This window comes from Salarias fasciatus, chromosome 23 (genome assembly GCF_902148845.1).
Source record: "Salarias fasciatus chromosome 23, fSalaFa1.1, whole genome shotgun sequence".
NCBI lineage: Eukaryota > Metazoa > Chordata > Actinopteri > Blenniiformes > Blenniidae > Salarias > Salarias fasciatus.
The window spans coordinates 24,573,788-24,587,036 of NC_043766.1; the positions used below are offsets into that span (position 1 = coordinate 24,573,788).

The 13,249-nt window shown below is 41.0% G+C and overlaps 1 protein-coding gene across 4 annotated transcripts in view; it reads left to right on the top strand.

Annotated features, from left to right (window-relative positions):
- Nucleotides 1–1,736: 1,736 nt before the first annotated feature.
- prrc2c (proline-rich coiled-coil 2C) overlaps nucleotides 1,737–13,249 on the top strand; it is a 35,639-nt gene continuing 24,126 nt past the window's right edge. For all 4 annotated transcript variants that reach the window (XM_030084077.1, XM_030084072.1, XM_030084076.1 and 1 more), the window contains exon 1: nucleotides 1,737–2,109. The gene's annotated coding sequence lies outside the window, so the exon portion shown is untranslated. The remainder of the gene's footprint in view (nucleotides 2,110–13,249) is intronic.

Below are 13,249 nucleotides of genomic sequence, written 5' to 3' on the forward strand. Positions count from 1 at the left end.
TAGCTGTGAGGCATCACATACCGAGGTCCGTTGGTGAGGCAGTCAATGCCCATTCATTCAAGGCACGGTCGACACCTGCTTTCTGTAGTTTCAGCTTAGCAGAGATGTCAGGATGGTGTTAAATGCACTGGAAAATTAAAAACAAACATAAAAAACCATGACCTTCAGTACATCCTGAGTTCTCTTGATGAGAGAATCTGTGGTACCCTGGGAAAACTGGGAAAAAAGAAGAGCATGTAAACTTCCTTTTGAGCAGTTTTCCCCAGACCCAAACTATAGTATTATTACTATGAGAAGAGAGTGTTAGCCACTCCACATAATGCCAGTTAAGCAGGTACATTGTAAGAACTTCTTTATATGAAGAAAATGATGTGAGATACTTCATATTTCATGAGGTTATGATTAAACATATAACTGATATATAATTCCCGTGTTAACTGATTCTGGCGAACGAAAAAGACACACTTTGCAGACAAGATTTGCAGTTCCTTTACACATCTGACTATGAAGTAATGTGCACTCAGTGGCTAATATCGCCATCTCGTGGAGGCTTCAGCCATTGTCTGGTGTTTATCTTGCAAACGCCACATGCAGTCGAGTATATATATATTTTTAAAATAATTTTTTTAACCTCAGTTTGGAACATTCTCTTACTGACGATTATTTGTCAGAACACATAAGTTCATATATCTAACATATGATTATTTCTTCGAGACAAACATTTTTGTCGCAATTTGATTGCCGCAAAACGTACATAATTTGGTATATACTTACTGGCGCACTACAGATTACGAGGTGCATACAGTTAAGAAATTAAGATATATATTATGTCAGAATCGGCAGGTAATACTCGCTCTAGGTATTAACATACTGCTCGGACGTGATTTCCCATAAATATGAGGAAATGAGACAACGATTACAGAATCAGAAAGAGGGAGAAAAAATAACTATTTAATTATTCTGATGTCGCTGACTGACATGTTGGAGACGCTTAGCGAGAAACGCCAAGGAGGGTGAAATGAATCGCACTTCAAAGTAGCCGCCTCTCACGAGCTACCGGTAGACCCCGGAACGAGATCGAGCCACGCGTGACACGGGAGCATTTGGGTTGCCAGGTTTAAATAGAGCGAGGTATGAATGTCATTCATGGGATGTCAAAGTATTCCCATCTGTATGCTGGGATTCCGTTTATGAGTGTTGGGAAATTCGCGAATTTGTTCAAAGAGTATTGTGAATATAACTTTGCACTTAGATGTCTGGAATTGTGATCCGTCATAGTCAAATGGATACTGCTGACTTTATTTCTGACAGGTTGTAATACACTCATTGATTAAAAAGATGTGCAGGTGTAATAACCCACAGAATGGTATGAGGAGCTGTGCCACACTCTGTAGACCACTGCTCCTCAGGCATTTATCATTTGTAAATGATACAAAAAAAGCCTCTTTGGGTCACATGTGGACTCTCAAAGTGAACCCACACTATTTAAAGTGACTATTTATCCATTAAAATGACACTGAATTCCTTTAGCCTGACACTTTTAAAAGTACATGTCATGTATTATTTTAGTCAAAACAGCAACATAAAGTCACCTGTATCAGATTAATTGAACATCATATTGAAGGGTTAAACCCCTGACCTAGCCAATTGGTTGTACCTGCACAGAGGTTTGAAAGGAGGATTGAATACTTAAATCTGGCAACCGTACTGTGCCATATTTAATTGTGAGACAGGCCGCGGCGCGAGCGGGGCCTCACTCCACTGGAGAACGGTCTGGTACGAGATAACGGGCGGGGAGCGTACGCGGAGCCACGAGACCACGGAGAACGGGTTCCCCCAAGTCACGACTCCAGAGGCGAGCAGAGACTAGCGGCCCGAGGCGACAGAGAGGACCTGAAGCTTGACGCCGTGCATGTGGAGAGCAGTTTGTTGGCAGCCAGCGAGTGAAGCAGCTAGCCGTCGTTAGCCGGACTGGGTTAGCAGGCTAGCTCGCTTTTGTAATCCGCCGGCCAGACACACGTCCGTGCACCGCGAAGCCAGGCCGACCCCGGACTTCCAGTGAGGCCGGACTACACCCGGGGAGGACAGAGCAGGCACCGGCGCTGGCAGGTGGGTCTGCTCGCCTTACGCGTAGAGAGTGAGAAGTTTTGACCGGTTGCTGTTGTGTTAGTGTTCACACCACGTTAGCTGGTTAGCACATTCTTGGTCACTGACGGGCTGGAAGTGGAGGCGATGGCGACTAAACGAAACTATGTTCCACGATGCACGCCGGCGGCCTGCTCCTCCGCGACACCACACTCCACGATGTGCATCACATGTCGCCTCACAGGCGACGCTACACCCGTGACATGTGTGTGCGTAACTTTTGCGGAGCAGGAGCGATATTTCAGCCCGGTCTGCTTGAGTTCCTGGCGGAGGCGGCCTCGACTCTCCTGCCGGTATGAGCCACCCAGCCCACCACTAGTTTGATTCATGAAGAAGGATTGCTTGCACACTCATCAGTGGCAGTGCTCTAACATTCCACTCGAAACTGCAGAAAGTCTTTTTTTTTTTACATTACTCTGCGATTTCTGTTCACCCCCACCCCCCCACCCCCGCCTCCCCAGCAAGCTTCCCCCCTCCCTCTTTGCGATCTGTTGCGTTTAGACGAGCACAGTGATCTAATTATTTTTTTTGCCACGGTTATCAATGCTCACAACAAAAGGGGGGTCCTGAAAAGCATTGTCAGTCTGGATGAGGACATTGAGGTTGTATGGAGAACTCAATATCATTCATTAAAAAGCATAAAAGATGGGTGGACATGGGTCGGAGGGGTAGTGTTTTCTGTCATGTGAAATTAGAGCCTTCATCACGTTAGTAAGGCGCCCCATTGATTCGAGTGGCTCCAGTTGATGGATAGGTTCTACTGTAGATGTCTGATCAGGCCTCAGCAATAGAGGGGAGTGTCCTCTGGATGGAGCAAACAGTGATTTTTGTGTGTGAATAGACAAAAAAAAAATCTGCTTTTAAAAATTCAGAATTGAGACAGAATTTTTTAGGAAATTGGCAAGCTAGCATCCTCTACATGTTTATGTATCCCACAAACAGTTATCCTTTGTGTGCAAACAGAAATAGAAGGACCCCGTTGCTCTTGAAGACCCTGCTCTAAACCACCATGCTTTCATCTATTTTTGCACATATGTTGTTCATTTTTATAAAAAAAAAAAAAAGAAAAAGAAAATCAGAGGCAACTCTCTGGACACAGACCCTAGTCAAAGTGGAGATTAGGCACTGTACTGCATAATATGTTATAACTGGGGCAGTGGTGAACTTGGGTTAAGGTTATGGTTGATTGGAAATCTGCAGGTTCAAATCTCACAGTGGACAGATCACCACCAACTGTCCCTGAGCAAGAGACTGACCCTCATAGATGGGCATGTGGAAAAGAGTACAGGAAAGGATTACTGGAATATGATTAGTTTTAGTTTTGTTATACACTCAAAGGAAGCTTATCTGTCTTATTTGACATAGAATTTTGTAGTCATGTATCTGGGGTAAAATTTTAAAGTGTGGGAAGCAGGATTGCCCAACTCTGGTCCTCAAGGGCCACTGTCCTGCATGTTTTAGATGTCCCGCTTGTGCACATCTCAGTCTATTGATAATGCTTAAATCAAGCTTGTGAGATTACCAGTAATAAGCCCTTTATTGCAATCAGGTCTGTTGCAACTAGGAGAGACCGAAAACATGCAGAACGCCGGCCCTCAAGGGCCGAGTTTGGACACCCCTGCTGATTAGTGACCACAATCCTTCCAAGCACAAACACTAAAAGCTAAAGACATGACAACCTCAGACTGCTTTTTGTACCTCGTAGTGGTACAGCCAAAGAGGACTGACATACTACATTACCCACAGTATAGGTTTTTTCGTTCCCCAAGGGTTTGCTGTGTAATTGTTCAAAGTAATGTAAGCCCGCTCTTTCAGCACCCATCATTCAGGCCATCGTCTCACTCTGGCTTCGCTGTAGTGTTGGAAAGGTTAGTCCCACATCTTGCTCTGAAGAAAATGCAGTGCATGAACTCTGAACTGGTTAAAAGTGGAGTTAAAATTGAACCAATACGAATAATTTTAATTTTGTATTGCTACAGCAGACTTCATTTTGACTTAAAAAAGACAAGTAACACCCCAACATGTACATCCCTGGCTCTATTGAACTTTAAAAATAACGGTTGTCATTTATTTAAAAATGATCAGTTTATGCAAAGTGGAAAGCTTTGTGCTCATTGTGGAAAGTGCCAAGTAAAAGTCTACCTTGTTCACCTCATGGTTAAATAAAGCAACTCCAATGAAGTTGAACATTTTATCAGTACTATGCAGTAGGGCTGCACGATTATGGCTAAAATGATAATCACTATTATTTTTGTCAATATAGTATTCACGATTATTCATTATGGTAGATAAAACATACCTTCTTTTTTTTACAAACAAGTCTTCAAATTGAAGACGTGCGTCTTCAGCACTTCAGCGAAGTCGGGCGTGCATGCGCACATAATCGAAGATGTTTTAATTCAAATCTGAACAACTATTTATGACCATTTCAATGTTGTCAACGATCGCTTTTCCTTAGTAACGAACATATAGAAGCACCAACTCTAAGTATTTACAAGTGTTTGACAAGACCTCTGTTCTGAAAAGAGCCGGATTATGACTTTGGAACCTGAACGCTTCACAGCTGAGTGACCGTCACCTGCTGCTTCCTGAGAGCAACACATGATCACTGAACACAAATATGAAGATAAAACAACAGAACAGTAAACAGCCACGCTAAACCCAGAAGTTAAACCTACCAGAACAATGATTCCCTCGTTCTCTCCAAGCTGCTACGCCGCTCAGATACTGAACTGTCCATCAATAACAACTTTACCCATTCTATCCGAGATGCTCAGCGTTTAAATCTTATTTCCACCATTACAGAAGTTGAGATTGCGTCCCATCGAGTGATGTTGAAGCACGAATGAATCGTTCAAAGCCAGCTAGTTCGTTGGTGGCTAACAGCTAAGCTAACAGCTGACTGAGACACTGCGGTGGCGTCCATCAGCAGGCTACTTTTACGGAGTGTCCCTGAAGGCAGCAGAAGCTACCCGGCTCAGGTTGTTCACTGACGCAGAGGGTTTCAAGGTGTTCCACAGGTAATGAAGGCAGTTCATTACCTGTGGAACACAGGTAGTTCTGCTGCTCGCCACATTGTACTGTCTCATAGTTTTTTCATTTGACACTGCCGCTGCTGCGGGGTTCGCTCGCTTGCTGTTTAGGCGGGGTAATGATGAGGCCCTAACCTCGGTCGCCCCCTGGTGATTGGCTGACTGTTGGATTTAGAAAGTGCTTGATTTGACACGCAACAGAGCCCGCTTTTTCAATTTTAAAATCGCGACGATCATCTAAATTTAATTGCAGCAGCCAAAATAGTGATCGTTATCAAAATTCGATTAATTGTGCAGCCCTACTATGCAGTAGAATCACATTGAATAACTAAGCTGACAGCCGTTATGTCATTAGGACAGCACGATCATCACAAAATGAACATATATTGCAAATGACTAAGCTGTAACAAATCATGTTCCTTTGGATTGTGCAGTCTTTACTCTACATACAAACATATTTTCAGTTAATTAGATGAAGCTTGAATGCCTGCCCACTGGGTGAGTGTGTAAGGTTTACAGAGCTCAGTGAGCATCATGACGAGCCGGCATCATACAGAAGAGACAGACGAGTAAGATAAATCTGGACAAAGATGAACTTCTGGCTACGTTTCAAAAGAATGCTCACCTTTGAACGAGTTCTTTACGCTATAGCAGCAGTAAAGCATTCTTATAGTTTGCAGTCACTGACAATAACTTCCAGAGAGTGACAAGTTCTATTGCAGTGCACAATAACATTATTGCACATCACCTGATATTATGCAGCTTTTTTAGGCAGACTGTTAAAATGATTAGACTGCCTCAGTGGATCATAAAAAGATCATAATTGCGCTTTTTTTTTGGGGGGGGGGGGGCTTGCAACTACAAGTTAAAGGGATGTTGAATGTATTTACAGACAGATAAGTCATTCTCATTTTTTTTAGAGCAGTGGTCGGTACATTGGCAGTAGTATAATAGTAATGACAGTGTTTCTTGTAAAGTTGTTGCATTAAAGGTTTCTGGGATGTATCACGATGAAATTCTGCATTGACAAAACAATAGAATATAACATAGTAATCTTATTTCTTCATTTTCCAGTAGTGGAACAATAAAGTTGTCAGGTTTGAAAAAAGAAAAAAGCTAGTTTTAAGTGACGTCACAGTGTTGGCAACGTCACAGCACTTTGTGATTCTATATCTATGAATGGTGCTATATAAGTAAAATTGACCTACTTATACAACTAATCAGATTAAATGCCAACCTGATTCAATTTGCACCATACAAACGGTTCAGTCTGATCACATTTGCACTTATCTGATTGAAATTTCAATGGGATTGGAGAGCATGGTGTAGTCTGAGTTTTGATCTGATCATAGGCCATGTTAACAGCCAGGCATTTCCTACAGTTGGAGCTTTGTGCACGTCTGTGAAGTCAGTTCACCTAAAGTCGCAAAAAAAAGTGCAAAAAAGCATCCTCTGCTCATTTCACCAAGAGAAGCTATCTTTGATGTTGCAGTTTCCAAAATGACGAAAAAAGACCACAGGCATAATGACCGGTTAATTCCATATTTGATATTACTGGCCTTCTTTTGTAAATCCAGTTGTGGGATTCTGTTCGCGTGTCATAGCGCAAAGCATTATGGTATTGATCCACCAAAGTTAATTGGGTCACTTCTTGGTACATAAACTGGCACAATATTCCAATAATTAAGTTTTCATGTAGGTGTCTGTAGTGGCTATGGCTCAGTTGGAAGGACAGTGGTTTTACAATCGTGGGGTTGTTGGTTCAATTCCCCATCTATATAATGAAGTGTCCTTGGGCAAGACACTGAACTGCTACTATTCGATGGATTGAGTACCTTACATGGCAGCTGCCTCCACTAGTGTGTTAACGTGAAAGTGACAATGCAGTGTAAAGCATTGTGGACTCTGTTGATGCAGTGTAAAAAAAAACGTTAACAGAGTTAACTAAATTTTAGACATTCTCAACAGTTACAAAATTGTATAACAGGTTACTTATATAATCGAAGTCAGCAGCATGCTGAATATGTAACTATGCACATTTTTTCCATGTTTAAATATGCTGTCAAAACATTTATAAACAGTACAATAGAGCGACCTATTTACTATCATATTTTCACATCCATTTGTTGCATGGTTTCTGTCAGTGAGAAGACTGGCACTGCATGGATTCAACCAGAGAACTGTAAGCAGGAGTGTATCTGAGGTTGACTCTGATGCTGTCATTTAAATGTTCATTGGTCAGTCTACTTCTGAACTTGGATTTCCTTACACTCATGTCTGAAAAGGCTGATTCACACAAATCTGTTGACCCAAATTAAGCTGCAATTTCTCAGTGCAGTCTGGTGAAGATTTTTGTAATTGTCTGGTTCAACTGAACTCCAGAAATGCTTTGCTCTGAAAAGGTTTACAGCACTGATCATATCAGTTACATTGTCTTTACCTTGCAAACTGCAGTTCAGTTGGTTTTCATTTTTTCAGTCACATCTACCAAGAAAGCCAGATCCAACTACCACTCAACATCACTTAGCTGTGTGGTATCCTCTCTGTTCATCAATCCTTGACATCATCAAGCAAGGAAAGAAAGCACTGGAGCAGGGCTGCACGATAAATCGTTCAAAAAAAACAAAACAAAAAACATTACGATCTCGATTCACATGTGCACGTGATTTCATTTCTACGCAGCGATTCTGAAGCATTTTATATTGTGAGCTGCACCACAAACAAATGTCAGATTTTTTTCAAGCGGCCCCAAACAGCACTGCCGCTGATTCCTCCCTCAACCAATGACAAAGTGTCTTCATGACACATGATTCTGTAGAGGAAGCCTGCCTGTTAAAAATGCGAATAAAGCCGGGGGAAGTCTACAGTATGGCGCGTTAAATTGATGGCAACGAAAAGCCAAGCAGTAGTGTCAAGAGTCATGCCCTCATCTGAACTGAACGTGTGCCCAAAAAAGGTTTACACCCAGCAGTGTGGAGTTATTTTGCCTTTAAACTAGGCGATGACAAACATCTGCTCTATATCCTCAAGATTGATACTCCACATCACATTTGGATGTTTTTAGTGTTGCTAAAGCTCATGAGAACAATAGACATTTGTGTGTGTGTGTGTGTGTGTGTGTGTGTGGGGGGGGGGGGGGGGGGGGTCATGCCAGACATTCCGATTTTTCCCAGAATCCTTCACCTCTAAGCTGTAGTATCTTACCTCTGCTCAGCCATCTGATTTAAGTGTGAAAGACGTCGGCACCGTATTCCTCCAGGAACAGCTTGAAGCTCTGGTGTTGCTTGGCCTTTGAAAGAATGTTGTTGATGATTTGAGCAACGGGTGGTATAACATGATCAAATCCCTGGAATTCTGTGCAAATAGCTTGTTGGTCTATGATACAGTGATAATTCAGGGTTTTAGGAAAGTCCGGTCTGCTTTACAGAAAGCGATAAATGACGTGAAATATTAATGCAAAATTACCAGATTGAGTTGTTTATGCGAAGATTGCTAAGACGGAACTACTTACTAAATATGGCGTCTGGGCGTATGATCTCAAAAGAAAATGTAGTTCCCAGTATTTGCTTCAGTGTCGTAACGCTACAATATTATTTGTTGGTGTTCCACAGCGTAGTGAATGTGCAGATTATAACGTGTCCACCAAAGTGTTTTGGCGTTGTTGGATTGTGTATTTGATGAGTTTAACGAGGGGAAGCAAAAATACCATTCACTTCCATTGTGTCCGTCCTGAAAACCTTCCCCGACTCGCCTCTGAATAAACAACAGCTCGCTCTCACAAAAAAGTAAGTATGCTGTTCGAAATGACTAAGGAATTGCTCTAAATGGGCCAATTTGCCAAAATGTTGAAGTATCCCTGTAAGGATTACGGGCCTCACCCACCAGCAATGCTACATGTTCACATGATTAAAGTGTTGGAGTATGATAAAAGTATTAACAGGGACCTGAAGCATATATGCAGATCACACAGTAATCTTGGTCCCTTGGTCTACAGGCTGCTTACAGTACATGCTAGGGCATTAACAGAAACGTCGACAAGTCGACTTTCGTTGCACAAGTCAGCGTAAATTTGGACGAGTCGAAAAGTCGTAGGCTGTTCTTTCTCTCACCTGATCACCCGACAGCGCGCAAGTCTCCATCCAGCGCGTGTGGATGCGTGCATCTTTCTCCATGAAAACATGCAGCGCAAACCCAAGAATGTGGGGGAAGATGACCCAGAGTAGGATTACAAAAACTGATTGTGATCTAAGGATATTACAACAATGATTATTTTTTATCCTTTACCTTTAGAGGCTGGTGAGTTCTATTTTCTTTATTTTTATGGCCAGCTGAAGTTAGTTTCTCATTGAGGCCTATTTGCGGTTCTGAAGTATTTAATTTCCATTTATTTCACGTTGAAAACTGTTTTCTAAGTAATGTTCTGTGAACCATGCAAGCAAGACCAGTATTGAATTATAATTCCGACAGCCACTGGGTTTTGATTACTTATTTATTTCATTGAGACAAGTTGCAGTTGAAGTTGGTTTCTGATTGGTGCCTATTTGCGGTTCTGAAGTATAATTTCCATTTATTTCACGTTAAAACTGTTGTCTAACCAATGTTCTGTGAACCATACAAGCAAGACCAATATTGAATTATAATTTTGGCAGCCATTGGTTTTTGATTATTTTGGTATTTATTTAATTAAGACAACACACTCTTTTTGTTTTTGTTTTTTTCAAAACATGATGCAGAGACTCACGGTGTGCGTCTTGGCTGCCGTGGCTTTAAATGTAAAAGAAAACTCACGGTGTTAGCCTTTGTTTTTTTCAGGTTAAAATGTACATGGCTACGTTGCAATGAACTTTAATACAAGTTGCTCATTGCTGGACAGCCGTGTGTCCATGTTGTCCCCCCTGTCAATGTGATGACGTCATCACGACTTGTCGACTCGACCTCGACTTTGACGGATAAGTCGACTTGAAAAAAACTGAAGTCGTTCATGTCCTAGTACATGCACTACACTACGCATACTGTAGCCTGTTGTAGGTATTGACGCAGAGGCTGTGCGGAGGTGGTTTATGGTAACACGTAGCCTTCACTCATTTCTGATTAGTGTATACGTGAGGATTTAAATACTTGTAGCGGTACTTGGTATTGGGAGCAACTGAAAGTACTTGTACTCATCCATTAAAGTGGTGTTGGTGCATCCCTTGTTTGAAATTTCATGAAATGTTTCGACTTTAATGTTAACGTTTCAATACTGTTCTCTCATTGAGTACACTGCACTGCATTGATGTAAAGCGTGTTACCTTTGAGAACCTTCCCCTTTTCACTTGATTTGAAAGGGGTTTTTGAGGAAGGTGTTGATTTTCAACGAAGTATCTTCTGATGATGCACATTTTATAAAAGCGGAAGGCATAACAGACAAATGTTAAAAGTGCAATAAATAGACATTTACTATCAAGTCATTAAAGTCATTCCCATTTTTCACTTGTCATTGAAAAAATATTCCTCTTAAACACTCTGTTGCCTCCATCAACAGTCTCAGTCATGTTTATTTTTTTTTTTTTCCAAAATGAGTAGTTCTGGGATGGAACAACTAGGTTACCAAACAAGCAACACAACATTCCCTATTTTATGACCGCAACGTTGGCCGTGTGCTGAGGGGGCTGTGTGAGTGTGGCGTTAGCCCCATGCGTGTGTCACTGGCCGTGTGTCGACTGTCTAAACAATGCTATGTGACGTACTATCACTTATTGCACCTTTAAAAATAAAGATGATGATCATGACTAATCAGAAAATCAGAAAAATGAGTAGTAACCAAAAAGATTGTTTACCAATTTGCTGTAAAGCATTCATGCCACACAAAACAAAGATGCTCTGCTGATATCTGAGATTCCACCTGCTATGTTCCCAAGTTTGGCATTCACTATCAATGTAGCTTTCTACTACAACTTTGCCTTTTTTAATCCACTGAACATGCGAGTCGGAGAGCATGTTGGGTTTGTTTTTTTGTCACATCATCTCACCCTGAAGATAACATTGTTCTCTTACTGATGGATGGACAACAGTCACACATTAGGTTAATGTTTAAGCTATTTTATAGAATGAGTATGTCCCACTGCGTTTGTTACTAAAAGAGGATACATGTCAGGTTGTTCTGAAAACAGTTTTTCTTTTCATGTGCTCCAGTGTCAAATTGCAGATGGATTAAAATCATCAGAACTGTCAGCTCCCCGACACACACACACACACTGAGGCACTGTTACACTGGTCCTTCGTTAATAATAAATGACCTCTGTGTGACTTAGGAAAGACACTGCAGCCCTGAACATGCTGCCTATCTTATCATTCGTGCTGCTCTCTTGTTCATTTTATGGCTTCCGTTTTTCTCTCTACTCATTCAACCGCCTTTGGTTTTCTCCAGGTTCCTGGAGCTCTGTTGCTTCTACCGTTCACTCTGCTTTCTGAAGCCGCTGTTTCACTACAATTGAAGTTTATATTTGTTGGCGCACATGGCCTCATCCCAATCAATTTTTTTCTCTACAGCTTACAGACATGGGAGATTTGTTAACAACTGAAGTGACTTGCTGCAATGTTTCCCACGTTTGTTTCAGGATTAAATGTTCAATAAAATATTTGAGTAGGAAGAGCTTGTGATTTTATCACTTTTTAAGCCTGTTTTTCTTCAATGATCAGTCTTAGCTATTTTCATGAAATGTTTGTCACATGCTTTGCACTAAAACACAAAAGGACAAATTTTAACCCCCTCAATGCCAAAAGTTTCAATGTGAGAGGCAACGTTGCTAAATAAGACAGGCCGTCACTCTAAATATCTCGCCTTCAATTCTGACAGTTTTGGATATATTTTCAGCTAAAGTTTTTTTAAAGGACCAAAAAAAACATCTTTAAAACTTGTTCTGTTTCAACAGGTCTGCAGCAAACTGAATGTGTGTGTGTGCTTGCATTTAAGATATCTGCACATCTCGCAGATACAGAATAAATAACTGAAAAATATTACATTATTACGTACACACAAATTTACTCTCAAAATTCAGGACACTGACAAAAAAAAAAACATTAATTTCTGTCTCTTTAAGCAAATATGTGGACTCCAAGTAGTCCTTGTATTCCATCGAAAAAAAAAATGCTAAAGTCAGTTTGCTTCCTTCAAAACTACATAACAAATAATTAATTCTACTCTATACTCAACATACCCCCTTCTTTATAATGTCGTCTTCCCATGGCACAGAAGCTTGAGGTGTTTGAAAGCATTTCCTGTGAAGCAGACTGTCCCACATGCTTTTACTCCTGGTAATTGAAATGCGTTAAATTTTAGGGGACAACAGAACTACTGAATCATTTTGGAGAGACTCCTGCAGGAGACTGTCACAGATTGCTGACTGGATGTGTAGGTGAGCATGACATACCTGCCAAGCAGGAGGAGCTCTCCTTCACTGCAGTGCTGAAATTAGATCAGCACGTGCTACACATGGATTGCAATTTATAGTTGTACATTCATTCATACAAATAGGCATGAGCTGTTAAATACACACTCCACCTCACAATCCTCATGCCAGTTACAAAATCGCAAATATTTGTATTTTGCACAGTTGGAGTTGAAGGAGGTTCTAAGTACAGTTTTAATGTGCGTTTTACTGAAGCAGGCTGTTCATCAACTGATCAAAAGTTTAAGATCACAACTCAAATAAAATAGAAAATCCCCTCAAAACTGAAATGTGTGAAAAAAGGACTCAAGAATGAGCAGCTCCACCATTCTTGTTGGTCACTTTAGACATTTGTTTTGACATGCTTGATTTGAGCATTTCCAAAATTCTGTTGGGTACATTGCTCAAGTGGTGAGGGAAAAAAATGGATCCTTTGCCATAAATCTATTTTTTCTTAGTTTAAACTGATTTATTGACAGTGCGACCACCAGCATTATAGCAAATGCTTCTAGTCACAACCTCCACCAGTGGATCTAACTTGATAGGTTTGTTGCCTCTATGTTAAGAGGAATATTGTATGTTTTTCACTGACAAATTGTTCCATTTAAAAAAATGCAGAGCATAAAGTAAAACTTCTAATAT